Source organism: Lissotriton helveticus, chromosome 9, assembly GCF_964261635.1.
Source record: "Lissotriton helveticus chromosome 9, aLisHel1.1, whole genome shotgun sequence".
Lineage (NCBI taxonomy): Eukaryota > Metazoa > Chordata > Amphibia > Caudata > Salamandridae > Lissotriton > Lissotriton helveticus.
In genome coordinates this window covers 596,272,898-596,297,531 of record NC_136070.1, presented here as the reverse complement: position 1 = coordinate 596,297,531, position 24,634 = coordinate 596,272,898, and the positions used below count along the sequence as shown (strand labels likewise).

The 24,634-nt window shown below is 40.2% G+C and overlaps 1 protein-coding gene across 2 annotated transcripts in view; it reads right to left on the bottom strand.

Moving 5' to 3' along the window:
- Positions 1 to 22,351, bottom strand: part of LOC144781642 (uncharacterized) — a 213,622-nt gene extending 191,271 nt beyond the window's left edge. Inside the window, exon 1 of one of the 2 annotated variants that reach the window (XM_078660598.1) lies at positions 22,216 to 22,351. The gene's annotated coding sequence lies outside the window, so the exon portion shown is untranslated. The remainder of the gene's footprint in view (positions 1 to 22,215) is intronic. The other variant, XM_078660599.1, reaches the window with a different exon arrangement.
- Between the last annotated feature and the right edge of the window lie 2,283 nt (positions 22,352 to 24,634).

The following is a 24,634-nucleotide window of genomic DNA, read 5'->3' as shown; positions in this document are numbered from 1 at the left end:
TGACGTGAAAATTATGTATTTTGTGCAAATGTTCACATTTAAACATCTAGTGGTCTACTTTTCCCAGTGGACTATGTTCAACGGATTTAGCTCATTAACCTCTCCAGCGTTATCCAGATGTATTCCACTTCCTCTTCATCTCCTTCTATTCAATTTTGGTGTTCAATTCAATTGAATTAATGTTTATTCAACAGTCAGAGAGACTCATAAATGCATACATATACAATAATATTATACTATATACATACACCTATAAATTGATACATTTCTGATAAAAAGAAAAGATTTAAGAAAACACCTCATTCTAAAACACATTTCTTCATCAGGCAAAATTTGTAAGAAACGGAGACCACCTTAATCTTGGTCTTATTCTTTCCACTCAGTGGCTCCCATCTCTATTGCATTTTGCGTGTGTTTGCGTTATTGGATTAACTATAATTTCCTGCTTAGTATTTACTATAATTTCCTGCTTAGTAGGTGCGTTATTTATTGCCTGTAATTATATCACAATTGTTTATGTTAGGTACCAATATTACCTGTTTGTTTGCCTAGGTTAATCCATTACGTTTCAACGTGTTTTTTTAACGTATGATGATGTGAAATAAGTTGATAGCTGGTATGAAGGCACTGTATTTCAAATGAAATTGTATTGCACTGCACTTTAGTGAATTTTATTCTATTGATGCTCTTAGCTGAAATGGTCTCCCTTTTTAACTCATATTGTTGAGATGATTACCGAACGTATTGTCGTTTTATTTGTGCTTTTATGCTACAGAAGTGTAGCCAATAAAGACATTTTCTGATTCTGCATAGGTTAATCATGCATATATTAGAAACTAAGGTCTTTATTATGAATGTCGGTATTCAACCCAGCGATTTAACTCTGAGAGAGGATGCCACCCCTAGTCATTCCAAGTAGCCTGTTGTTTCTGTGCAAGGATTACTAGGTCTGCAAATACCACCAAGCCTTAAATTGTACTCGCCCACTCTCTATGAAGAGTCAGATTTTATCGGGTGGAGCTATTGTTAAGACTTACTGCTCAGTTCTGGTGAGTGTACTTAAGCTAGAAAGGAACATGTGTACTGTTCATTCAGGAAGTGAAAGATCAATAAAGATGCCTTTAAATCTTGTTTTTATCTTGACACATTTGCTGTCTGCCTAAGTATGTTACTACATTTATTAATATTGCCATCTGCACTTTCATATTTATACTATAAGTTCCATGCCAATCATAACAGTGATGACTCCTCTCCTCCCTTCCACCATGTCCGTGTCGTGGTCTCGATAGTCTGTGTTCGTGACATAGGGGCAAAAAAACTCAGCAGTAAAATATTGCCCCTGACATTGTTTCCACTGATCTTTCCCCATCAGAAATCAACTAGCATTCCCTTTGCTACCTTCATCCTCCCCTGCATCTGAGGCTTGTGGATCTCATAAATCCGCAATCATAGCTGGCCATGCTTGTACATCGTCATCGGGTTTTTCATCATCCCTAGCCTGGTTCATACGGATTTGTTCTGCCCATTCACCCATATCTCTCAGCCATCTGTCCATGAGCGGTGGGTGGGACTGGACTCAACCACGAGATTGCCACTCGTCTTTTCGCCAATACCAATCCTAGGATCACAAACCTCCTGCTTAATTTTTTTCTTCTTAGGAATGGGCAGTAAGCCCAACAGCACAACTCGTATTTTCTTAGAAATTGTCAAACCCGTGGCTACATGTAGTCTTTCTAGTATACCCTCCCAGTATTGGGTTAATGTACAGCATGCCTACATCATATGTATAAGGTGAGCTTCTGGTTCACCGCAACTAGGGCATGTGTCTGAGAGTCCAGTGTATATTTTATTTAGGGTCTGCAGTGTTAGATATACTTGGTGCACAATTTTGTATTGTATTAACTTAAATTGCGCGTTAGAGCTCACCCTCCGTACTCCTTCATGTATCTTCGCCCATTCCCGGCTTGATATGGGCTCTTCTAGCACCTCCTTCCATCTTCTCTGCACCAGGAGGACTCAGGTGGAGAGATCATTGCGAAGTGCACTATAAATGTGGGAAATTAGTTGTCGTCCCCCTGACATATATAACATTACAGTTTGCACCGCTGTACTGGGAGGCTCCTCTGGAAATGAGCACCATAACTCTTGGGCAACGGCCGATATCTTCCCATATTGGACAAACTGCCCAGTTTCCAGGTCAAAGGTGGTCCCAGCTTCCTCTCTTCATCGAAGCTGCCCATTACTATAAAGGTTTACCATTGTAAGGCATCCGCCGTCCTTCCATTTTCGGATTGACAGAGTCGCTATTCCTTTGAAGGGTTTTACGACCCATAACTGCACTAATTGATGCTTATTCTGTAAATTGGGGTTTACTTTTCTTTCCCTTACTATAGTAAGAGGATTTTGTAAAGAGCTGTCTGACAATCGCTGTGAAACAAAAGGCTGTAGGAAGTCAATTTTGTTTTTAACAAAAAACATTTAAATAGCTTCTAAATGAATAGTACAAATATTTCAAAATATGTCAGGAATTACAAAAGCATTTTTTTCTATAATTCAGAAGTGTGATGCAATTTTTTTTTAAATAGGAACAAAACAAATCAGAAAACTTTACTTGATGATGTGCAAATGCAAATATTTGCAGAAACTCAATTTCCAAACATTGTTTGTACACCATATAGTTTTATCAGTAACACCGCATGTCAGTGGAAACTTCTGTGGATTTCAATGAGAAATGTGTTAACTGCAATTGACAGTGTGCTACCACTTCATGCTTTAGTTATATATTTATTAAAAGTGATAGTTTTTAAACATGATTTGAGAAACAATCCTGCTCCTGCCCTGATGACAATGCTGTTAATGAACTAAGAGACAAGTCAGAGGTCATGAGTATCCTGTATTTGGCTAGATTTGTATTATATATAGAGAAAAAGTTAATTTTATTAAATCACACTAAAGAGTTTTTTTTATACAGCAGGCATGCTGAACTCACATATTTGAAGGTGATCTCAAATGTGATAATGAAGAAAAGGGCGGCTCAGTGAATTCAAATATTTGCCCAGGATCACATAATTTGAAACCATTTATGGATCAAGAGCATTACAGTTAGGTCGAGTAGATTATTTAAGTCACTAGACATGCAGGTCTGGTAACATTGTTATGATTTTTCTAGGCCTGACCACTCACAGTATTTCTGGGCCTGGAGATACAATGCCCACTTTTATTGGGTGCAGATAAATATCCAGGGTAATTTCTGCATGGACAGAGGCAGTGGCTGTAGGCTGGAGCACAGCCTTGTCCCTACCAAACCCCTGCCGCAGCATGGGGGAGCATACATTTCTCCCCCAATCAGGCTATGCCGTCTAGAATCTTATTACCCAACCTTCACTCACTCTCCTTCAAGCAGCAACATTCAGTGTGAGTACACAACTGTCCACGTCCAGAGCCCAGAGGATGTGGCTCAGCCCAGACAGGGCCTCCGCCCACCCCAACACCTTCAAAGAGGGAGTAGACTACATTTACCCCTCCCCCAAGCGGGCCAGAGCCTGCCTGTTAAAGGGAACAGTGCCTAATGGGGGCAGAGCCCGTGGCCTAATGGCTTTGGTTTCAAAAGAATCACCTGCGACACGTAATACCAAGGGGCCAATTCCCAAAAGTACATTTGATTGTAAACATACGTCTATAACTGAATTTTCCTTTCTTACGCCTACCAGGAATTCATAAGGAAATACGTAGTAGACAAAAACCCATTCACAATGGCTCTGCCACAGGTGTAGATCTCCACGCTTGTAAACCCCTCTCAAGGGGTGTAAAGTGGGCGCTCCAAGCCATGGTTACCCTTTGAAGTCTGGAAAGCCCACAAACATGGATGTTTGTCGACATTCCTAAACTCAGATTCTTCTCTAGTCCACCCTGGAAAGAGTGGCAAATGTATTTTAAATGTCAATAAGTGTGCCCTATCACAGATTCACAAAGTTACTCCAAATAAATTAAACACAGCAGAGATTCCAGTATAATAAGGTGCAGTTAGAAATAAATAGATTCCATTACGATTGCTTTCACAATATAATGCTATATATTTCTTCTATTTTTTGTATATCAGAAGAAGGTATTAACCAAAAAAGATGTCTTCAGAATTGGAAACACGTCTTTCGGCCTATATAGGTGTGCAAGCCAAGGGCTTTTTCAAGGCTAAATGAAAAAATAAAAGCAAGTATACCAACAATAACTATATGTTCAGAATAATAAATCTAAATGGTGCTAGAATCCCACGTCAATTTGTAGTTAATTAAGGCTGTGCTAAAGTGCAGCGTAATGAAAGAGTATAGAAAAGAAAAGAAAAAGACCCATTTGTGTTTAACTAAAATTTAAAAATAAGAAAATAATTTTTGAAATACCAAAATATATTACCCTAGTAGAAATATGATTAAGTAGATGACCTAGCAGTGGCAAAGTCTGTGACTTTAAATCGAAATGTATTCATAACTTTAGTAAAGAAGAATTCTAATGAATCTGTAAATCTCCGGTCACTTGTGATATAAATCCTAAATAGGAGTTTTGTAAGATATAAAAAAGCACCACCAAAGAAGGGTATAATTAGAAAATGAGTATATGAAAACACATGTGAAGTTGGCCGCTCGAGAAATGATACAGACTTAAATGTCACATACATAAATAATCATAGGTTCCGGTGAGCAAACAAATAAATTAAATATAGGAAATCCAAGACCGTAGTCATTCAGACTGGGGCATTTCGAAATTAAGTGATAATCAGGGAAGAGGGGTGGCCCCAAATCTTAGAAGCAGAATGGATAATACCGCCGGGTATGTTTAGCCCAAAACATCGTATCAATATTTTGAATGGACATCACACAGGTGCCAGGTACTACTCTAAATTTATGGAGCATATTATTATTAGTGTCAAACAGGCATTGAACATATTATTTTAGTCAAGGGCTGGTGTTACACCCCTTTCGAGTGAGACAAGGAACAGATCACCTCTGAGCAGGAAATAAGTGTGTGTTTGCACATGAGATCCTATCTCCCTGTGTGGACTTCTCCACTGTAAAGTACTATGCACAACTGGAAAAGGATCCTGCTGAAAAAGTATACTGACCTTCCCAGGAGTATGCCTGGAAACTTACGACAGGCGCAGCTTTACAGGTGCACTCCTCTCCTGAGACTGTTGGTGAAAAGTAAATATTCGGGAAAGTACGTTCAGGTGGAGGTGGAGGTCTCCCCCCGCACTTTTCTGACTTTTTTTTGTGTATAAGCCCTAATAAGTTTTCAATACCGGATATTACAAGGAATGTATTACATTCATTCTTTGGTGTCAACCTAATCTTGCAAATACAATAAAGACATTTTACAGATGTAATTAAATCATTTCAACAATAATCTAATAAAATATTTCAAGGAAGTGCAGGGATATGACTATTTATTTGCCTGATGCCTATGGTAGCATACACCACAAACCTCCTGGCAAGTGTAGAGGAAGAGAATTAGAAGAGCACAAAATAAATGTGTGCAACAGCTAAGAAATGATTCTCACAAACCCAGACTCGTGTACAGGGGTATCTCCTATATTGATGATATGCCAGCTGGGCTTAAATTCAGAGAAATGTAGATCAAACTGCCACCCACATCAGATTTAAGGCCTGTTTTTATAACAAACAGGAGAACTTTCAGAGCACTATAGAAACACACCCTTAATATTTAATACATTCACTTCAAAATAGAGGGTGTGCGAAATTTCATATTTTTTTCCACACACGTTAATGAAAATATCATGAAATAATGAGAAATTATTCTTTTAAAGAGTAAATGGTTTGCTGGTATCTTGTGTGACTTTTTTGCAAGGGCTAACCTAGCGTAAGCAAAGCATGCAAGAAGCCATCAGGAGACAGGTTCAACAGAAAATGTCTCTCAGCAAGTCCTTTTCTGTACAAACTAATCTCCTGTAGATGAAAATGCCATGTGAAGTTTCATTAAGTTTGCACAACACTAAAATTGGAAATTTCACTGACCTATCTTCTAACCAACTTCAAACTTGTTTTGGTACTTGAATGAGAGATTGGATTAAGGAACCAGTACATACTTTGATCAGTGTATGGGGAAATTGTCTTTGTGGCAAGGATCAACATACTATTTATGATGAAAACTCTTTTGCATGGGGCATTATTTCTGCTATGCTTTATGTGTTTTAATTCAGGACAACTGTAATTATGGAATGTTATGGCCTTAGAGTTTTCTGCATATTTGCAAGTTTGTTGCATTTGCTAGAGATAATCCAACATATGCATTACAAAGGTGTTCTAGCTCAAACAAATCAAAAGTTACTAATAAAGCTGCATAAGGAATGCACCCTTATCTCCAGATACTGCTAAAGCTAACTTGTCAGAATTCGCTGGTTGATTGCTGTATTCATTAATTGAAGAGGTGACACTGTTTCTCAGTCTGGTCAAGCTCCGCATGAGCTGGAGGATAACATTTTGTTTTATAGTCAGAAGGCAACAAAAGCCAGACATATTTTAAAATATTTCAGATGAGGTGGAATATTGATTTAATATTCGTCATGGCAATTGATCGTTCAAATTTTTATGACAACTTATATTTATCTCTCAGTGTTCCAAAGATAGCTGCTATTTTAAGAGTGCAGAATTTAGACGAATTTCAAAACATTTTGAATCTCTTTTTGTAATTATAAAGTCACTCCCAATGAGAAACTAAACTAAATATGCAATACACAATACTGTTATGCAGGGCTGTTTTTGGTGGAAAGTGGCCCACCCAGATGTTTGAGGCACAAAATAAAATATAGCTATACTCCTCTGAATAAAAGAAGGACACAGTTTATTACAAGAAGTGTATTTGTCAATCAAAACAACTTGTTAACATCATGAATCACATTAATTCGCCTGTTGCAAAAAGGGTGGTCATCCCAGTCTCCCAAGCCTCTGTGACAACCTGGCCCAGCTCTTTAACTATAAATGTTCTAATATCCAAACAAAAACATAGGAAGACGGTGCTGATCCACGATGTTCTATTAGAAGTGATTTACCCCATAGGTTCATAGTGGAATCTACGATTGACCATTTTGCCATCATTCTTTCAAAGTCTGGTGTTCGAATTTGCTGCATTTCTGAACTAGATTTTCATCCCAGGATTCTTATTTATTTATTTATTTAATGTGATTTTATAGAGCGTGAACATTACCCGAAGGTGTCAGAGCGCTTTACAAAAGAACCAGTCACATTAAATAAGGACTTTGGATTACATGAGTTACAGAAGAGATACAAACAGAAAAAATTGCAAATTTACAAGTTGTAAAGTCACTCAGGGAAGAGATACAAACTGGAGAAAAAAGAGAAATTGCAAACGTTCCACTTTAAGTACTACAAACCTTAGCTTTATGGCTCTCTGATAATAGAAATTGTTAATACATCTTATCTTACAGGGATCTCATCTCGGAGCCACCATTTGTTGATGTAGCCTTTAGATCTGCTGCTATGGTATGGTACCAGAATATCATAGTCAGAATATAATCTTGAAATTAATATAACTGTCCTAAATATTGTTTACAAAAATATTGCCCAATTGGAGATAATAGCAAATATACACCCAATCGGACAATATTTTTGTAAATGATATTTATAATAAGATATTTGTATGATATTTGTGTATATGATACTCTGACACACAATCACGATTATCTGTCCGCTGTAGGCTACTCTGAAGTGAAGAATCTATCTTCGATAACAGCCAGAGCCTGAATATAGAACTTGTAGTGCTTGCAGCTCTTTGCAAAGTCAGAATGGACAGGGGTGTTGGGGGCACTTGTTGTCGTAGGCCTTTCTATAGCCTCAACACCCTCAATCAACCACTACTGCTGCATCACAGGACTGCCCATGATGTGGTTTTGTCCACCTCTTTTTAACATTTTTTTAAAATTTCAAATGATTTTATTAGGAAAAGTTTTTTAGCATAGTAAGTACAGAAAGAAAGAAGGCAATACTGGTCATGTTATAACGCCGTTGGGGTTACAATTGGCGTACATTATATATGGTTAGGCGGAATCTGCTCTGAGGTGGGTGGAATGAGAGGGATCATTGCTCTCGCCACTACTTTCTCATACCTATATTTTTGGTGAGAGTTTCATATAATTACAGAATTGGTTCTTCGTGTATGATAACAACACACATCTGCTGATATAGCTGGGTTCAAGACAGAGGCTTGGCAGCGGCTTGGCTCTTTTAGTGACTAAGATGTTTAGGGTTTGCAGGAGGGCGATCACTGTTGTTTCTTTGGTCTGAAACTCCTGAGTGTACTTTACCTCTCCAAGCAAAACAGAAGCTTTTATAGGTCCCGGGTCACAAATGTCTTGTGGGACTCCCTCTGACTTTCTGGTAGCATGAATGCCTCATCCCAAATAAAAAACAATGTCCTTTTTATACATATCGAGGCATCTCACGCCTATGGTGTCACCTCGGAGTGTTTGACATTATCTGAGTATAGAACAAAAATCAAACAATGCCTCTTTTTGAGATATATAAATACATTTAGCAGTGGAAGGGCAGGGCCCTGAAAAGATTAAGGCCTGGGGCAAACTACTTCCTTGTGACAGCCTACATCACACCCCCTGGTCCATGCATATCGATTCACCATTAAAAAGGCCCTGTAAAAAGCTCTGTCGCAAGCCTTCTTTCCTTAACATAAAGAATCTCAGTTGGCTGATTCTCCTATGCCCATATGGTTGGTGCTGCACTTTAATTAACAATATCAATGACCAACAAATACTGTAACATAGCACAGGGTAACATAACAATGGCCAGCAGGTGTAGCAACAAGGCCATAGACTCCTGGCAGCAGTCCATCAAGACAGGTTTTTTCCATCAGGTCTACTATCAAGAACAGAAGGGACAGCTCACAATCACAACACACTCCCACCATGGCTATAACAACTTATCTCCCAGAGACCCACCCTAAGGACTTCTGAAAGGTGTTCCTGGTTATTTATGGATAATCTGAGTGACAGCAGCAGCGGAATTTTTTTTCATAAAAACAATGAAACCAAAACCCAATTTCTGCTTTTGTTAGCCACCTTCACTCGCCATTGTCATAATCTGTCAGTCTCTCCCGCTATTTTGTCACTCAGGAAGTCGCTGGGACTTTACAGCAGAAATAACGTTCGCTATTTATATAGCGCACACCACAAACTCCATTGTCTCATGGCACTTACATTACTAATACCCAGTTGTGGGGCGTTCCTGAACAAAAGGATAAAAGGCTGAGTTCTTGTTGCTGAGCTGGTGAGATCTGTAAATTAAAGGTTTACCTCTATATCCAGTGTTTTATCCCCCTCAGCTAGGTTACTGCAATTGAAACCTTAACTGCAGTTGAGCACAGATCTCTGCAGAAACTGCAATAATTCATAGAGCTATTTTACTGGAATTAGACCCTACTGTTGGTGGCAGCAATAAAGAACTCCACAGCAGGCACGTTAACCTCCTCAACGTTATCAATTAAAGCAGCGACCTTCTTAATACACACAAATCGCTGAAGCAGCTTCACTGACTCAAGCAGCTATGCATGAGATAGGAATCTGTAATACCGGTGAATTCGCCGGGCATGGGGAGGTCTGGGAGTGCTATGGGTTTCACACTACAACTTGTAGTAAACAAAAAAAAGAATAGCCAAACATTCTTCCTATGTATACAGTTGATTCCCACATTTTTTGGAATTTCCAATCAATTTCAGGCCTACTTCAGGAAAGCTCTGACTGTCTCAGCTTCCAAGAGTACTAACATTCACATAAACCTTTATACAGGTGCACGTATACATGATGTACATTCATGCAAATTTACGTAAATTCTCAGCAAAAGTGACCTGGGGATTGGTGTTTCCCTCAACTGGAAACTTATTATTTTGGCAAAAAACAAACTACCCCACAACCCCATCCATTTTGGGGATGCTACCACCCCATGTTCTTGACAGGAGTAAACCATGTGATCATGAAAATGGTTGTGAGTAACCACAAATTAGTGCTTGATGTGTACAGGTGGTGAGCCCCAGCACTCATTCTTCGTTATCAGGATTTACTTTTCAAAATCAGACTTTTACCCAGAGCAAGACAGAGAGAGAAAGGCAGGAGAGGGAGAAAGAAAGAGGGCAAGAAAGATAGGAACCAGTGATCAAAGAAAAAGAGAAGGGATGAAAAGGAATTATAGGTGAAATTAAGAGAAACTGTAGGGTGTTGAATGAAAGAGGTATGAGGTGGAATCAAAACAAGGAAGCTATATTATATTATATTCATATGTTGGAAAATGCTGTTCTCAGCCGAAACGAGTTACCTGTGAGTCTGTTGTTGCGGCAATACACAACGGTATTGTGACACAGAGCGTGCCAGAGCCTGTTCTTTCCTGGGGGATAGGCATTTGGAGGAATGGGGTGAATTCATCCTTCACTCATCTCTGGGCTTAGTAGCAATTTTAGTGAAACACATTGAAATTAGCTTAAATAAAATACAAGAGGAACTCAAAGAAATGGAGAAGGAGATTGCCTCTTTGAAATTAAATAGTGAAATGACGAAGTTCAAGGAGGAACTGGAAAGTCAAATTGCGAAACATGAGGAAACTGTGCGAGAGCGTAAACACAACAAGTTCATCAGGGACACTGTGGATTACGAGGAGGGATGCATATTCACATTCTCCAGAAAATATGATTTTTTCAAACAACTTTCCCCACAAAAACGCAGCGCAAACCTTTCCAGCAGTGCCTCATCCTCCTGTTCATTGGTATCAACTGAGGGAAATGAGGAACAACCTGAAGCATCAATGAATAAAGAAAGGATGCCTTTTTTAGGGGATATGCGCCTCGTGCTGCAGCAAAGGCAATGGGAACAGAGCCGGGGCGCGCAAAATCAACAAAGAGGAAGAGGAAGAGGTCGTCGCTGGACAACAAACAGAAGAAGACAAGAAGGGGCAACCGGAACAGAACAACCAACCGAAAAAATAGGTGTGGAAACGAGGAGCATGCGCCAGAAGAGGGGGAAGTAATGGAAGAACTACAAATCATAAATCTCTCAAAAAGAACAATCACTGAAGCAGAAATGAAGCTTCTCAAACGAGGAATTAACTTTTGTCCTAAAAAGAAAATGAACATCGTCCAAGCAAGTATTGATCTATATCTCTACGTGAGAAAAATCAAACTAGCAAAATTCTTTGAGGAAAACAAACGCAAAAATATCAGCAGTACACCAATGATAAGCCAAGAAACTCCTGACTTATGCGTCAGAGAGGCGGAAGCCTTTACAACCCTCCTGAATCTTGACACTCCGGATGAGGATGAAATAACAGTGAGTCAAGTAATTACCCAGAAGGGAGCAGGCATCAGCAAACTAAAGCCCAAGTCGAAATTTTATCCACAATTACCACCTGGTAACAAGGTGGATGCCTTCCAGGAAGCAGTAATCCAAGACTTAAACAAAATCAAAGGAACTAATTATCAGGACAATCTGACCCCAGAAGAACGAAAGGGGTTAGAAAACCTTTGTAAAGATGATCAAATTGAAATAAAGATGGCCGACAAGGGCGGAAACATTGTGATTTGGGACAAGAGCGCATATATTATCGAGGCTCACCGTCAATTGAAGGATATCAAATATTATGAAAGATTAAGAACAAATCCAACTCCGGAAATCAAGATCAAGCTGGATGAAAAACTAAGACAATGGAAATTGAATAACCTCATTGACAGTGATGAAGAAAAATACCTAACAACGAGTCACCCAATCACAGCCACAATATACTTCCTGCCTAAGGTGCACAAAGATCGCAACAAACCACCAGGCAGACCAATATTATCTGCAAAGGGCTCTTTGCTGGAACCAATCTCGAATTATATCGATCATTTTCTCAAACCACATGTAATACAACTCAGTTCATATATCCAGGATACCAACGACCTGTTGAGACGACTGGAAAACATCCCATGGCATGAAAATTATCAACTAATTTCCATGGATGTTGTATCATTGTATACAAACATCCAGAACAACTTGGGCCTGAAAGCATGCAATTATTTCCTACAGCAGAGAGATATTCGGTTTAAAAACCATAACCAAATGTTGTCAGACATGATGGAACTATGCCTCACCCAAAATATCTTCTTATTCGGGGAAGAACTATACAGACAACGCAATGGAACCGCGATGGGTTTTTCATTCAGTCCCAATTACGCCTGTCTCACGATGGGGTATTGGGAAAAGGAGATAGCTTGGGCAGCAGAACATGACAAATTCACAGGAAAGATCATGTGTTGGATCAGATTTATAGACGATCTGCTGATTGTCTGGGACGGAACGAAGGATGATTTCCAGGAATATTTTAACATCATCAATGCCAGCACGGCCGGACTAACATTTACTTATGAAATCAGTAACACTGAGATCATCTTTCTGGATACTCGGATCTATATCAAGGAGAATCACATCCAAACGACACTTCACAGAAAGGCAACGGCCACTAATTCAACACTGGAAGCAACCAGCTGTCACCAAGCTTCTCTCATATCAAGTATACCATACGGGGAGTTCCTCCGAATCAGAAGGATATGTAGTGAAGACACGGAATGGCTGGAGCACAGCACCAAGGCCAAACAAAGATTCAAAAACCGGAAATATAATCTGGGAAATATTGAAAAGTGTTGGCATAAGGCAAATGAAAAAACAAGACAGGAGTGTCTGACAAAACCAATTGAAGAAAAAGAGAAAACTACACGTGAACCAATCCGGCTCATTATGGATTTTTCCGAAAACAGCAATGAACTTGTAAAAATAATGAGAAAGAATTGGAAAATACTCCATTTGGATGACACTGTAGGTAAAATAGTCGGCTCACATCCAGTGGTTACCTATAGAAGAGCACCAAACTTGAAAGATCAGCTGATCCATAGCCACTGCATCACGACCAAAAAGAAAGAGTGGTTGAAAACCACGGGTTTTGTCAAATGTTACAATTGTAAAATGTGCCAAATCGCCAAACCTACCAAAGAAATATCATTACCACACAACAAACAATGGCGGATACAACAACTAATAACCTGCACGACAGAATTTACAATTTATGGTGTCGTATGTCCATGCCCTTTGATGTATGTGGGAAGCACCAAGGGCGAACTGAAGAAAAGAATAATGGAACATGCGAGAGCAACGACACACAAGGATAGAACAAATGCGGTGGCTAAACACATGGAACTGAAGCACAATGCGGATTGGCTAAAACTAAGATTCTTCGGAATAGAAACCATACCGAAGAACATACGTGGTGGAGATCGTGAGAAAACCATGCGCAAAAAAGAATCGCGCCACATTCTGAACTTTAGAACCTTGCACCCGCATGGCCTGAACCAATCAGAGGAGTTGTACATCCACCTCTTATAAGATTCAATTAGAATGAGCAGGTGAAGGATAAAGACAGAAGGACAAGGATGTGTAGAGCATCCTTATAAGCAGCAAAGATTAACATGACAAATCCCACCAGGGGGACACAATAATTGGTTTGGGCAATAAAAATTGACATGTCCAATCTGGTTGATAAATATCCCCACTAGAGGGGCGGAAAAACGGACAAAATAAAACACCTAAAAACGAAAAACAATCAAATAAATTATTCATGATGCAATGGATATATGAAAATGTGACGAAGTGAATACTGATGCAACCAGTGGTCTAACTTCACCTTACAGACTCTTTTTATTAAAAACTCTTTAAAAACTACAAATACCACAATGCCTAGAGTAACACAGGATGTGAGGTAACATCCATCGTCATTGGTTAATTTAAAAGCGATGAAAAAATGTAAATAAGGTGATCGTGAGCAAGGTGCCAGCAGCACTGAAACGCGTTGATCATTTAATTTTTGTTTCCATGCTGAAATAATACAATAAAATCATTGTGGAGAGACAGCACGAGTGCGCCCATTACTTTCGCTAACCCGGAGGTGTTTTGACATATATATATATATATCTATATATATCTATATATATATATATATATATATATATATATATATATATATATATATATATATATATATATATATATATATATATATATACATGAGCCAGACACTTTAAATCTGTACATGACAACATTCTAAACTGTCTACAATACTATGTCATTGCTCTGTGCAGGCCAACCCCAGAGGAGGGAATCGGGAGAAGCAGTTACGTAAACTAGAATCCAAATATATCATGTTTCTGGACACTAAGGCCCCCTCAGGCCATAACACAGGGGAGGACCTATAAAATTACCTTTAATGTCTCTCTTATTTATGATAAGCTGTTAGAGCAGAATACTGGGCCTATTTTCGGCTAAGGGTCACAGGAGTGACCTAGAGTTATTTGTCACCTGCATCATTATGAAGAGGCGTGAGATGTTTTTACTCTTTTTAGGTACAAATAAGTTTCACTAACAGTTCAAGGTATAGATTTAATTCATTTTTATTTTCACAGTAGGGTGTAAGATTTTTGTTGATCTCACTTATTTCATCTCACCAGTATTCACTGGTGGTTTTTATTAATCATGAATGAGGATTGGGAAGATATATTTATATACGGTCCTAATTAAACCCCTTATGAATATGGTGGTTTTTAGGTGATTTTATTCCTTAAAAACACAACTTGAGTATCGATCAATATTTGAATGTTAGGAGATTTAAAATAACTATACTAGAAGTACACTCACATGGGTTCCCATTTCCCTAGTTGTAGGTCGTAATTGGTTTGTTCTGTTTTTTTAGCATTATTCTGTGACTTTTGGCTTCTTATATGTGATGTATCAATAATTTTTAGGGGTACAACTACTTTTTTTGCATAGTGTCCATTTTCATCAAAATATGTTTGCACTAAACAATAAAGTACTGTAATGTTTGCGTATTTGCACAGCCATTTTTTAGAACTTGTACACTATGTAATACTGAGTACTGTAGTATTAGCGCATTTGCACAGCTGTATTGTTGAAAGCATTTTTGCACATAAATACAAAATACCATAGTACTGTATCAATTTGCGTATTTGCACATATATAGGATGCTGATGTTAGTCACAAAGGATTTTGGGAATACTAGTGGATTTGCACACAATTACATATTTAGTACTGTATTTTCTGTGCATTTGCACATCCAAATTAATTGTAACAGGACTGTTTTTTGCCTATATAGACTATAATTGATTTATGTGGTCTGGCGTTATGAATAACTGTGGGAACTCCTCTCATTTGTGGTGTGCATAATCCCCTGTGAAAGGTACCCCCACATCTTCCATTATACTCAAAATAATGTGGTATTCCAGTGTGACATCTATGCTATGTGTTTTTAAAATCACCTACATTATCAACTGTACAAATTATTTGTTTACAAATCAACTTGATTTATGTACATTGTGTATATCGCCACATAGTATGTTTTCCTTTTTCATGATGACGTCAATGACCATGTGAGGCAACTGTTGGTCTTAAATAATCGCAAAAGACGCAATGTGATCATGTGATCAGGGCCATTGTTTGGCCGAAATGCGTCATGGGCAGCATGAGCACAAAATAAACTTCAACATTTTTGGACAGCTTACTACTGAAGTCCGTTGCATCTGTCGGCTCTTCCATATGCGTTGGATGATTGTTTGCCGATATATATATATATATATATACATATATATATATATATTAACACACACACATACACAAACATAATACTACAAGGTGAAGGATCACAAGAAAACAACAGCTACCAGGGCAAAAATCTGGATCCCAAAGGATACAATGAGTCACAAAGAAATTAAATATCCAAGATAGAAGTGATTTTTTTAATTTCAGCAGTGTCATCTGTGCAGCCACTGAGCAAACCATCTTGTACTTCCTGAGGAAGGCAGAAGGTGAAACGTTGTAGTGAAAACATATTTTTGTTCTTAGGTGAATCCATCTGTTTGAGTCACTTATTTCATATTCATACATATAGTTGAGTAGGTGTTGTTAGGATCGTGTTTCCATAGGAAAATTTTTTTTGTTCTCCTTATAAGTTTGGTGACATTTTAAGAACGTTCACAAAACTTTCCAGAAAAAAGTCTCATGTGCCTCAGCTCCTTACTTGAAAGATTTATGGTGATCCGTCAAGTTGGGGCCGAAGAAAAGGGGGTCCCAAAACGTGTCTTCCCCATTCATTTTTCCATAGGAAAAATGAACAGTGATGCCACAAAAATTGCTGACGGATTTACACCAAATTCGTCAGAAAGCCAGATGTTGGCTTCAGAAAGTCTGCTTTTTGTGATTTTGTGTAAATTCGCTCAGTAGCTTCTGAGCAATTGATGCTACAAAAAAAATATATGCATATTTGGGGATTTGCTACCAGACAGATCTCTTAGGACTCGAAACAAGTTTTTTTTAAAGGTATAATGGGGTAGGGTTTGGATCCCCTGATCCCTTAGGCCTGTTAGGGGTGTGGGGGGAGGGGTATTAGAGGTCAAAACCTTTATTTAAAAAAAAAAATTGTCTCAAATTCACAGAGGATACTGGAATCCGTGGCAAAATTGCAAAAAGAAAAACTATTGAAAAACAATACCCCCACTCCCAGGGTGAGGCGTGGCCTGGTGACATCTGAAAAACATATTTAAAGGAGGGGGCCTCACGAAGGCTCTGGGGACTCCATCCTTCAAGATAGATGTCAATTAAAGTGGAGTGGTTACTAAGCCAGGCCGGAGCCTGAAAACGCAACAAGGACCCCATCCCTCGGAGCCAATTTAAAAATAAAGTGGAGGGGGCACATGGCCCTCCTTCCCAAGCCTCAATAGTCACCTGAAGATTCCATCTCCTGGGGCCCGCTTACTGACTGTGTCCCAGTGAGCCCACCCCAGGACACAGTTTTTTCCCTGCCTGTGAGAACATTGCTTCCATATGACAGGGGGGGGGGGGGACAGGAGCAGCAGTTTTTTCATGCTCCTGCCGGGCAGGAGCAATCGGAGTTTCCCCGCACGCGAGATCGCGGGCAAGGAAACACATTCCTGCTCCCACCTGGCAGTAGCGTTAAAAATCCAACCCCAGATGTGAGCAGACATGTTTTCATGCCCGCGCTCTTGCAGCAGGAAAACTCAGATTGCTCCTGGCCAGTGGGCGCATGAAAAAATTGCTGCTCCTGCCTTGTGGGAGTAATACTGGCTTCTGAAGCACCCAGGATGAGTGCTTATGGGGAGCTGGCAGGGCTGTTGGAACCTGGTGCTTCCCACACGGCCCCCATCATACTGTTTTATGGGTTCCCTAGGTGGGTGCCAGGAGACCCACCTCAGGCCCCAGGAGATGAGGTCCCCAGGGCCACTACTAGCTTGGGGCAGGGGGCTGCTTGCACCTTGCCTTTCAAAAAAGAAAGGCCCTGGGGGATGGGGTTCCCGAGGCCACTGCTGGCTCAACGAGGGGCCTGCGCAACCGCTCCTTTTAATAAATAAGAAAGCCCCGGATTATGGGATCCCTGGGGCCTGTTGTGGCTCTGGCAGAGACCGTGCACCCCTCCTCCCCTTAACAAGAAATAGGCCCCTGGAATGCCATCCTCTGGGTCTGTAATGGCTTGGGGAGGGGGCCACCCTCCCAAACTAAACAAATAAAAATATAAAAAGTTGCCGGCTCATGCTGGCACCCAGGAGGGGTGCTGGCAGTGGAGCGAGTTAGGCCATGGTGGACCTGGGTTACCCCGTGATCCTTGCGGTTCGTTGTTGCCAGGTACTGCGTACAACACTACCCTGAAACGGACAAAAGGTGTCTGAGCTTGGGGATGACTGCCTGTGAGATGGATGATGGGGCTAGCCACAGACCAGGTCCTGCACCCAAATTAACACAGCGCACAGGCTTTGGCCGTGTATGGCATGGGAGGGGTGTTTTACACCAAAAAACTAGGAATTCGCTGACAAAAATGGACATTATAGTTAGGTGAAAATATCAGGTAAAACTTACTGTTTTATACTAACAAAACCACTGAAAATGTATACTTTTTTTCGTGGGGTTTAGGTTTTTATTGGTATTTGTACCAAACATTAAATCAATAATGTCATACTTATATAAGTATACAGAATTATGTACCGAATTACAAAGACAGAGGAGATCTCACATCCCTATCCCAGAGGTGTGTTCCCCCGTCTTCTTGTATTAATAAACAGCATCTGTTGCGTCGTATACAGTACCATGGGCATGATACGGATACATTCTACATAACATTTTTTACATATGATGCTTACATTAGTCCCATCTGCCGTTGGGCAATGTGTGTTCCCCAACTCTATACCACAATCCGGCTCGGGGTGTAATGCATCTGGGTGGGGGTCTAACAGTCCGGAGAACACTGCCCCTCATGCCTTAAAATCATCTGCAAGTTTATTGTCCCTTGAAAATTCACCAGTTATTGTTATCTCAAGTGTTACATGACATTATTGATAATATGAACGCAACATTTGCAGTGAAATTATTGCTGACAAAACTGTATGGTGGGAGAGCGAGTTATAGCTACCTTAGGGCACGAGTTATAGTTACTTGCGATTACTATAACTGGTGAATTTCAGTGGTTTCGTTTAAAACGGTATGTTTTAACTTACATTTTCACCTAACAATACCATCCCTTTAAATAAATAAATAAATATATACATATAGATCATACATATATATATATATATATATATATATATATATATATATACATATATATATATATATATATATATATATATATATATATATATATATATATATATATATATGTGTGTGTGTGTGTGTGTGTATATATATATGTTCATAGAAAGAAAACTGCAACAAACAGTCTCTTACATGGCTTGAGCTTCCACCCACATCAGTTAAAAAAGAGCATTCCGTATGGAGAACTTTTAAGGATGAGAAGGAATTGCTCGGAGGACCACGAAATGAAGAAGAAATTCAAAGAAACAAAGGAACGATTCTTACAAAGAGGATACAAAAAAACAGATCTGGAAAGATGTGAAACAAGAGCACGTACCAAAACCAGAGCAGATACCCTTGTGAATAAAGATCAACAAAGAAATCAATCGACAAACATTGATCAACAACAAGCAGCACAAAAGGAGGATCAGCCACGGCTGATAATAACATATAGCAAGGAGAGCTCTAAAATACAAAAAATATTGATGAAATATTGGCATGTTCTGCGCAAAGATCCTGACATCGGAATGACCATTGGAGATCATCCCTTGATAGCATACAAAAGAGCTCCCAACCTTGCTGATCAATTAACACAGAGTCATTTTATAATGAACAAACCAGAATCTTGGCTAGACCAAAGGAAAAAAGGATCCAGTAAATGTCCAAATTGCAAGGCTTGCAAGATAGGAAAGAACACTAAGAACTTAAGAGATCCAGAAGGAAAAACCTTTATCATTAGGACCAGCATTACCTGTGAGTCGTCGTATGTGGTGTATATGATACAATGTTTCTGTGGCAAAGCATACATAGGTAGCACGACATGTCCATTAAAAACCAGAATACTGCAACACATCCGTGCTATTCAAAACAGAGACTTTGCCTATGCAATAGCAAAACACATGGCCAGCCACGAATCAAAAACATGGCTTGATGTGAAATTCTTTGGACTGGCAAGCGTTCCACAACATGAAAGAGGTGGGAACCGAAAGCAAACATTGAGACGTCTCGAATCAAAATTAATAATCAGGTTTAAAACCAAGCAGCCGGCTGGTCTCAACGGCGATGAAGAACTTCATGTCCATCTATAATAATCAGACTCTCTAAATCCATGAACAATAATAATCAGTTAATGGTAGTGACAGACCGAATATTTTGTATATTTCAAAGATGGTAATTCACTAATATAATTTAATTCATAATGCTTGACACAGGACAACAACGGGGACGTAGGGCACTCAGCCCGGAATTGTACCAGACATTAAGTCTAAAGTTACGCATTAAATTCAGCCTACAGGTACACAGTAGGCAGGATTTAACACGCACGTGAACTCCACGAGCGTTTTGGAAGCGAGAGACCCTGTAAAAATAGGCACGCTTCCACATGCAGTAACTAACATCCTCCCCTTTGTTGTGCGTAGAAAGCATTAAAGTGCATGAAGTAATGCAAAGTGAAATTGTCTTTAACTACAAATACCAGCATGCCCCAGCAAACCAATGGTACATGTAATGTTATAAATACAAGTGAAAAGGGACTAATCACAATCACTACCGTGACCAGGAACTACGGTTCGAAACGCGTAGGTGTTGTGCCACGTTTGAATAAATAACTGCGATCACCCAAGAAGTGTGCCGCGAGATTCTTTTTGTATAAAATTAATCAGAGACACTGCCCTGGTCTCTTCGCGTGCACCCATCGAAACAGAGCTCCCGTTGCGACAGGACAATTGTTTGTTTATATATATATATATACATATATATATATATTATACCTCTCCTGGTATATCATCGTGTTTTTTCACAAAAAAACAGTACCGGGGCCCAAATAGTGCTTAATGTTGTATTTTATTAGGCACACGAACAAACCCTATGCTTTTCGAAGTAGAACTTCTTGTTCACGGGTAAATATATGTAGAACACATCGGGTGTGTTCTACATATATATATATATATATATATATATATATATATATATATATATATATCATATATCTATATATATTACACAAATTAAGCACTACCACATACTGACATAAACAAAACCAATACAGGGTATGCTTGGAGGCCTCCACAACCTGCTGGAAACAATGCATCAAAATATTGAGATCAACAGCGTCTAGTGCTGCCAATGGATGTATGACATTACAACGCATGCTTTTACATCGCATGCCTTTACAACGCTGTTTTTACAACGCATGCCTTTACAACGCATATTGCTTTGGGGCGCTGGATAGTGAATAGTTTAATTTACTATTCCAACTCCAGTCCCCGTGGATAGTAGGGAAGGTGTTGGATAGTAAATTAAACCTATTCCCTATCCTAGAGCGCCCCCCAGCGCAATGCGTTGTAATGGTTTGCGTTGTAAAAGTTGCGTCGTAAAGGCACTGCGTGGTAAAAGTTGCGTTGTAAAGGATGTTTCCCGCTGCCTATACATCCAAAATCACTAAATAGTGAAGCTTCCCCTTTATCTGTGTCCAATAAAAGCTACCCCCTCACATCTAACCAAATTGACAATCCATGAAGATCGCCTCTATCAGTAGGACACCTCCATGGCTGCTTCCTCCTCTAAGATTTTGCTCCAACCTAGTTTTTGGCAAACAAATTAAAATTTCCTGAATCACTCTAAGTCTGTGGTACTTAACCTTTGACTTCTGTGGACGCCCACTGAATCATTACTGGAATCCGGTGACCCACACTGAGCCAATTTTGGAAGCTGAAGACCACTCATTAATAACAAGAAAACATTTGTTTTAGAACATATCCCATCAGCCCTAATCAGGATGGGATCAAGCCCAGCTGCTTTAATCCAAATGTATAACATGAATAAAGTTTCAAACCCTCTCTACTCTGCTGGGAAAATGTACATAAACTCCCGGCTCTGGTTACCTCACATCCAGATGCTTTGTCCAGTTGTCAAAATTGACCCAACCACCATGCTCATTACAGAACGTGGTCCACTTTTGCCCTGTAACAATCCTATTTAAGCAATAGAAGCTGTCCAAACCCCTCTTCTCTGGCCTGGATCTGTTCCAGCTCTGCTAGTACAGTAATAACAACTGTACCAGTTTTCCTATTTAAAAACTATCCCATCAGACTTTTTCACTCATTTTGCTCCAGTTAAATAACCTGCCATATTCACCCTGTTACAGCTATAGAACTAGCTCCAACCACATTGCTCTAGTCATAGAACTTGTTGCACCCACTGTGTTCCAGTTGTAAAAACTGTCGCACCAACCTTTTTCGAGTAGTAAAACAAGTCCAGCCCACCATCCTCCAGTTATAGAATCTATACCTCGCTCTGGCTGTAGAAAATAGTCCATTCACCCAGTTCCTGATACAGAACCTGTCCCAGAACCCTAGCTTTAATTTTGGAACCTGCCACATCCACCCTGTTCCAGTTGCACAACCTGTCCCAGCCACACTGCTCCATCTATCTGAATGCCCTACGTCAGTCAGCTACAAAATACTTTCCCCACAGCATTTGCTTAATTTAAGCCTCTTCTACATAGGTGCTTTGCCTACCTGCGCTGCATATAGTGGTCCAGGAGTCCTCTGCACACCACACTCGCTGTGTCGTGCCTATAACCATAAAGTGACACCCAACAGGCGACAGAGATGGGCGAGATGACTGGGCTCCCGCCTCTCCTTCTCTGAAATTACTCAGAGCTACATGTCGGCGCCTCGGCCCACAATGCACGGAAGGGGAGGTGTGTTTGTGTTTTTCAAAGAGAACTTGTGCGCTCCTTGAAGTGGCGATTTGACACCACCACACCTGGGCTCAATCGCCAAGCTGCGGCAGTTATGAGTGGTAGATGAGGGCTCACAATTTCCTTTCGCTTCAGAGATGGGGCATGTCGTATCGTTGTCTGCTTTGAGCTACTCCCCGGTGCTCTAGTGGTTAGGTTCCGACGAGCTGCGCTGTGGCCTTGGTTGCGCAGCCATCATTGATGCCACAGGTGCACAGATAACTTTAAAGTGGTGGGCAAGGCAGCTTGCGTGTGTAACTGCTCACATGCAAGACAGCACAAAAGTGTTAAAATGGTCTCTTCATATGTTAACATGGCCAAGTCTGGGCCATCCAGTTTGTTGAAAATTCAAATCATGGATTGATTTTTCTCTAAAAGGGGCACTGAAGGAGTGTACGGTTTATTGCTCTGACATCCTCCATGTGTAAGTTCCTCTCAAAATTCCTCCTACTGGTTTGCATATTGCCACCCCAAAATGGGTGTTTTAAGTGAGAAGTTAAATAATTACTGAATACTCTGTCGGTGAAGAGGAATAAGGAATTGCACAAGACTTTGAAAGCCAGGTCTTTTCACATCTATGCTTCAGACACTACAGTGCTTAATTTGTAAAAGAATGAGGGCTGGTGCCCAAAGCTCTGCTGAGAGGTGTGCGGCTGGTGTAATTATCTGTTGGTGCACCAAGGCTGCATAACCTTAAATGTACCTCATGCCTCTTTAATTCACTGCCATACACTCCACCTCCCTTTATTCTTTACTCTTGCAGCTCCCTGCTTTCCCCCATTATGACGGTTTTCCCGTCTTCCTCGTCCTCCATCTTTCTGCTGTGTGTGTTTTTCCTTCTCTTGCTCTCTGTAAATCTCTGATGCAGAAAAATAAGTGCCTTTGCCCAATAGCGAATGCCGGTGCCCTACACCGGCTCTAACTAAGCACTGCTCACCCCCCAGGACAACACGGCACATCAATGCAGCTGGTGCCTCAAAATGGCCGAATGGAAAACACTCCTGAAAGGCCACACCCTGCGCTCAGTGGACTGCCTGTCACGATCCGTATCAGTATGGAATGACATTATTTGCACATACATTTGGCTATTTTAATGAACGGATCTAATGGATGGATAGAGAGGTATGTATTGGGGCGTTTGGCCAAATGGGACAGTCCCCGATAAGGCACAAAGGTGGTATTTTCTTTGGCGAGTGGAATCGAATTCACTGCAACCTATTATTTATCACCACTGGAGAAGTCAGCCGTTTACCCCATACTGCCAGTACCACAATGAGGATAGGGGAAGAGTAGTGGACTCTGGTCACTCTATCACAATACCAAACTCTTCCCACAAATGCCAAACTGCAAAGCAACACTCTTCCAACCAAGACAACCCTCATGGTGTATTGAGGTTGCCCATTTGCTAATGTGCTTTAGTACCTGGCAAGGTGAGACTAGACTGTGGGGCAATCTGGCAGTACCGAGAGTCCTGTCTGACAGGTCAGCGTGTGGGCCGTTTTTTGGCTGTTTGTGGGCCTTTTTAATGGTCTGGTGGGCCGGTTTTGAGTATTGATTTCCCTGATATTACCATAAACATTGACGACTGCAAACCCAAACGCATGTAGTCGCCCATACATTGCTAAACACCTATAGCGTGTCTTTACCAGTTCAAAACAGCCCTTATTTGCAAACGTGGGCCACATTTTTGGCTCTCTGATTCACTAATGGGGGACACTTTTATTTTGGTGCAACGGCCCATCTCCTACCCCAGCCCAGCACTGGTACTTGGTCATGTATATAAAGTGCTATATGAATTAATTTACAATACCATCCAGTCCTGCCCAGCATCTTTGAGGTCTAGTGCTCTCCTAATAGAGGTCGATCACACGCCATACAGTGTGAGCTCCTAAGTAGGTATGGATGCCATGAAGTTTTGCTCTCAGGTTTGTAGTTATTCACAAATGTTCGTCAAAGGCCCTGCTTCTTACTCTTGTTAGGTTCCTGTGGTTATCGATAGTTATGTGGTAGTATCTTCTGTGTGTTCTGCTGTTTGCCACTGATTTTATCAGGACCATCCTTACTATTACCCTCCAATTAGATAACTATTTTAGTCCATTTAGGTTCTTGACTTGCAAGGTATAGGGAAGTGAAGCAGTCAAGGGGTATTCTATGATGTGTTAGGGGAGAGAAATACATGTGCAGCAGGACACAGC